A 6,201-nucleotide genomic window follows, 5' to 3' on the forward strand; every position below is an offset into this window, starting at 1 on the left:
CGAGCAGCTACAATATTCCAGTCACTGTAATATGGTTCATTGATTCAATAAACAGAATTATCCAAAAGTGACCTGGGGAGCACATTTTAGGTTGTCTGGACAGTTAGCTAATTGAGACAAAGGATTCTGCTTCCCCAGCAGAAGGGGTTACACCTGAAGTTAGCTCCTTATGGTACCAAGGGCTGCCTTCCCCAGGAGAGGATGCTGTAAACTCCCATGGTCTAAACAGAGAAAGTGTTATAGATTGTTTGTGTCCCCCCAGAATTCATGTCAGAAACCCTACCCTCCATGGTGATGGTATGAGGAGTTGGGACCTTTGCAGGGTAATTAGATGAAGTCGTGAGGGTGGGGCCCTCACAAATGGGATTAGTACCCTTACAGGAGTCCTGAGAGACTGTCCCTCTCTGCTCACTGCCATGTGAGGATATGATGAAAAGTTGGCAACTTCTTTTGAACACAAAAAGGGTTCTCACCAGAATTTGACCATGCTGGCACCCTGATCCCAGACTCCAAGTCTCCAGAATTAAGAAATTTCTGTTGTTTATCACTCACTCAGTTTATGGTATTGTAGCAGTGGAAAAGTTTTCTTCAGCCTTTTCTCGGGTCCCTGGCTGGGTCTGAGAATTCAACTGACAAAGACAGATTAACAGGAGAAAAGCACACAAATTTACTTATTGTAAGTTATATGAATGAGAACCTTTGTAAGGAGCTGAAGATCTAAAGAAATGGGTAAATGGGTATTTTTATGCTAGGGTTCATGACGAGTAGACAGGGAGAAACATGATCAGGCAAAGAGTAGGAGGTAAGTGTAGCAGACAAGGGGGAATTTAGTAAAGCCTCTTTGGATGCCTCTGGGAGTCCCTTTGTCTTTGGAGATAAGGATGTTACAGGGAGTGATAGAAAAGGCAATCCTCACACAGGGTTTTATGACCTACTTCAGGGGAGTGGGGCAAAAAGGGGATGGGGGAGACTGTCAGAGTGACCTTACCTCCACCATTTTCTCAAACTCCAGCTGAAAATATACACTATGTAATCCATATATTTAATATTAGCATTGTATTAAATACTATAGTAAATACAGATTTTAATAAGCAATACAGATATTTAATTGCTAATTAAGAGTAAGTGCTAAATATTTGCAAATGATGCCACTGACAAGGGCTTCGTTTCCAAAATATACTAACAGCTCACACAACTCAATACCAACAACAAAAAAAACAATAAATGGACAGAAGACCTAAACAGGCATTTTTCCAAAGAACATACAGTTGGTCAATAGGCACGTGAAAAAGATGCTCAATATCACTAATTATCAGAGAAATGAAAATCAAAACTACAATGAGGTATCACCTCACACCAGTCAGAATAGCCATCATTAAAAAGTCCACAAATGATAAATGCTGGAGAGGGTGTGGAGAAAAGGGGAATCTCCTACACTGTTGGTGGGAATGTAGTTTGGTGCAGCCATTAAGGAAAACAGTATGAAGATTCCTTAAAAAACTAAAAACAGACTTACCATATGATCCACCACTCCCACTCTTGAGCATATATCCAGAGAAAACTAATTTGAAAAGATACATGCACCCTAATGTTCATAGTGCTATTATTTACAATAGCCAAAAACAACCTAAATGGAAACAACCTAAATGTCCATAGACAGATGACTGGATAAAGAAGTTGTGGTGTGTGTATATATGTAATGGAATACTGCTCAGTCATGAAGAATGAAATAATGCCATTTGCAGTAACATGGATGGACCTAGAGATTACCAATACTAAATGAAGTAAGTCAGACAGAGAAAGACAAATTATCATATGCTATCATTGAAATGTGGCATCTAAAAAAGTGACACAAATGAATTTATTTACAAAACATAAAGAGATTCACAGACATAGAGAACAAACTAATGGTTACCAAAGGGGAAAGAGTGGGGAGGGACAAATTAAGAGTTTGGGATTTGCAGATGTTGATGACCATATATAAAATAAACAAGAAAGTCCTACAGTATAGCACAGGGTACTACATTATCTTGTAATAACCTATAATGAAATATATATACATATATGTGTATAATTGAATCACTGTGCTGTACACCAAAAACAACACTGTAAGTCAACTATACTTCAGTAAGAAAATAAATAAAGAATAAATGCTATGAAAGTGGTAGAGAGAATTCTGTGACAGAGGATAAAGGTGGAGACCAGCTTAGGTGAGATTTTTCAGGGAAAACCTGGCTGAGGAGGGAAGATAAATGACACCTGATAGATGAACGGGCCAGCCAGCCAAGTGAAGAGCCAGGGGTAGGACAGCCCGGACTGAGGGCATAGCACAGAGGATGCCTCCGGGGGAGGAAATAACCTGTGGTCGAAAGGAGCTCAGAGGAGGGCAGTGCAGCTGAGGAGGTAAAGAGGAGGAAGAAATGGTTTGAGATGAAACTGTCGAAGAACTAACTACAACCCCATCACTATTCAAAGTCCACGCATCACCCTGGTTTGGCCCCTGGAATGGAAGCTCTTCTGTCTTTCACAACAATCCCAAGTCTAGTCAAAGGCAGTGCTGTCAGATTTCTCCAGTTTGCCAGTCCAAGGGTTACTGTCACTGAGCAGTCCCCCAGGGTGGAAGCACTTCCCCCCATATACTTTCCACCATGTAGAAAGGGTAGGTTTAGGAAACACTCCTCTCACCACTATGATGTTCACATGCTAGACTTGCATCCAAAATGGGGAGGATAATGATGCTGCTGATTACAACCAAGAGCTAATACTTGTTGGTTACCATGTGCCAGAATCCAGGTGAAATACTTTACAATTTAATCCTCACAAGCATATATACTTCTCACAGAGCCAGAGCCAGGGCTATCGAGAGACTATCTGTGCGAGAAGGAGGTTATGAAAGGTCATGTTTTCTTTTCAGTACATTTGTCATAATGGCATGATATACTGGGTGCCAAAGCATGTTTACATTACAGCATCATTGTTTTAGCAATAAAATATAAGAATGTTTAGGAATGTCCTTGAACTGGGCTTGGGAGCTCACGGTTCACAAAGCAAACACACTGCTTTCAACGTTCTCCAAACAAGAATCTTAAAATCTGGCAGCTGATAGAAACTTTATGACGAAATAAGTAGGACTTTCTTAAAGAGAAGCACTTGTGGTCCTCAAGTCTGGAAGTCAGAGAAAAAGTGGTTGTACTGTCTTCCTTATAAGGGGTAGGTATGAAGGAGAAGAATTTCTTTTAGATATTTCTAGTCTTGTTCTAGTCCAGTCTATTTTCTATGGTGCAGACAGCGAATTTTTATAATTTCTTTTCAATTGTCTTGTTGAATTAATCTGTAAAAGTAAAATTATCTCCTCCAGCCCCAGTATCTTCTTCTTTCCCAGGCACTGAGGTGGATAGTGCAGCTTGAACCACTAGAAAATGCTCTTCCCAAAGCATGCCTCAGGGGTTCCCTGCGGTACCCGTGCGCACTGAGAACTAGCAGCCTCGGCTGTTCTACTGGACCGACCTCGGGATGCTCCTGACTCTCATCTCCATCCTCTCGTTCTCCTTGGATTTGCCGCATGCCTTCTGTTTTCCCACCGCAGCTCTACACCTGCCTATGTTGGTCAACACCCTCTCCTGGTTTAGTTTAATCCTAGAGCTTCCGTGTAGGGAGTGACCGCCAACCTCACCACTCAGCTTACCCTGAAATGGCAGTGAGCCATGACCCTGCAGAATTTATCTTTTGATTTTTTTCAGGCAAGCACTTTCGGACATTGCCCTCAAGAATGATTTTTGAAGCAAAGGCCACTATTAGAGTAGGGAAATTTGGTAGGATCTTTAGAAAAGCTGCCAAATCAGTAATGCCCAGCACAAATGCCACGTGTAGCTTCCAGCCTCAAGTGCTTTCTCTTGCCTGGACCTAGGACAACCTGAGCCTCTCTCCTCTCTACCTCTGCTGTCCTCCAAGTCCTTGAGCTCTTCAGGAAGAATATACCTTCCATTTCCTCATAAATCATTGAAGTGTATTTAATGAATTCAATTTTGTCTTAAGAAACACAAGCAGTATCACTGATCCCCCAAAAGATAATTTTCCTGGTAATTCAGGAACAACTAATGCCTGAGGAATTTTGAAGACATAACAGAAAGGAAAGGAAGCTAGCATTTACTGTCTAACTGCTTTTAGACACATGCATGCTGAACTAGCTACGCTGTGCAGTTTTATCCCTAAGCCCAACCTGCATGTGCCTGAGCCAGTTCACAGAAGAGCATGAAGCTCTCTGGGTTTGTACTGTAGAAATCCCCTTTAAATCTTCTTCAGTTAGTTCCTTGGGGGTCTGTCTGTCTTACTCACCATGATATTCCCAATGTTAGACACATAGGTAGACACTAAATATTTCTGAAATGAGTATGTTTTTCTGACTGTAAAAACAACATGCAAATATGGTAGGAAATGTCAATACCACAAAATCGTATGGCTTAAAAAGTGATCATTTCCTCAGAATTACACCCCCTCCCCCAACAATACAAGCACTGTACCCAGTGGGATGAATTGCTGTCTCACTTGCACACTGGCCCCCTTCCAGGTCATGCTCTAACTGAAATCTCATTCTCTCTTCCTTCTCCTGGCTCCTATTTGTCATCGCACTTCCCCTAGGGTGGGTATCTGCCATTCGAATCTAACGCCACCACTTTCCTTGGATAATGTTCTCCTGTCATGGGAATGATGCATTCTCGACTGGGGCTGCCAGTAACAGGACCTCCCTCCCCTAGCCTCAGTGATCTTGGTCTTGGTGTAGAACATCCAAGAAAGTTCCTGGCCACAAGCCCCAATTCCCACAAAATAAAAAGCAGCCTATTCATCAGACCAGCCTGGCTCTCAATAATTAAGTCAGCCTTAAACCACCTCCAGCCCATTTGAATCACGTAAGTCTACAGAGAGACTGCAGAGCCGGTCTCCTCAGAGACTCTCCATGCATCCTAGCCTGATGGGAAATATGATTGGATTCACTGACAGATGTTTGCAACACCGATTTGTTCCTGCTGACAGTAAGGCCCTCATCAGCCACAGGCAACGTATAGCAGTTTCACTTCTTTTCTGGTTTCCTGTCAACTCTTTCTGGGTGCTCTGGGTGGACGAATGTGGTCAACTGCCTCCAACAGGAAATGTCTGTTGCCTCAGTCACCAATTCCAAAGACTAACACTGACATTCTATCCCGAAGTATCTTCATCACATAGAAGGACATATCCTTGTTGGGTTAAAAATTTTATGTGCAATAGATAATTAGGGATGACCAAAGCAACAGTTCTTCAACTCCCTATTTTACTATTACAAACTTCAAAATATTTTCCATCTAAAAGTCAACTCCCACTTTCCATCTAAGAATAAACTCCCCTTCCCACTATTTCTCAAAATAATTTAAAATAAACTGAAGCCAGTGTGTCATAAAATGAGAATTTACTGCACGATGAAATCTTAAGAGAACCAGGCTCAGATCTCGGTCTTTAAAGAGCCCAGGTAGCACTCTTCACTGCTGAGTCTCTACTTCCAGTGAAGCACATCCAGTCTAGTTGCACAGAGTTCAAAGATGGAGCCCACAGGGTTTGGGGTAAGTTTCTGCAGTTCATTTCTTACCCCTGAAACTTGCACCCAAACTTCAAAGCTGTAAATATTCTCAGAGTGATTTGACAGGGACGTAGGAAAAAAAAAGAAATTTCATAGAATTAGAGTACAGAGCCTTTCACTTCAATTCATCAAGACCAATTTAATCAAAAGCAGGAAAAAAAAAATAAAGGCACTTGGAACACCAGCACTTTTTCTTTTTTTCTTTTTAAGAAATAGGGGTCCAAATCACACAGCGAGCAGTTTTCCTTTCTCAAAATGAGACAGTTACACCTCTATCAACAGGTGACATTACTTCTCATAGAGGTAGATATCATGATGGTGAAGACCCTGGCTGTACCACCCGCCAGTGAAACTTTTATAATGGAGGTAGTGCACGACCTCAGTAAGCAGAAGGGCTTAAGAAAAAGATAATAGAAGGTTATCTATTTGGAGCCTTTTTCCCAAACTAGTTTAGGAGTACCACCCTCAGTGCATACCACCAGGGAGTTGACCCCTAAAATCATTTAGAGCCTTTGTTACACAAATTTCCTTTAGGAGTTTAAGTGAAATGCCTGTTAAGATGAAGTAGTTTTGCAATAAAGTCCTTTTTGCTA

Source organism: Vicugna pacos, chromosome 11 (assembly GCF_048564905.1).
Source record: "Vicugna pacos chromosome 11, VicPac4, whole genome shotgun sequence".
Lineage (NCBI taxonomy): Eukaryota > Metazoa > Chordata > Mammalia > Artiodactyla > Camelidae > Vicugna > Vicugna pacos.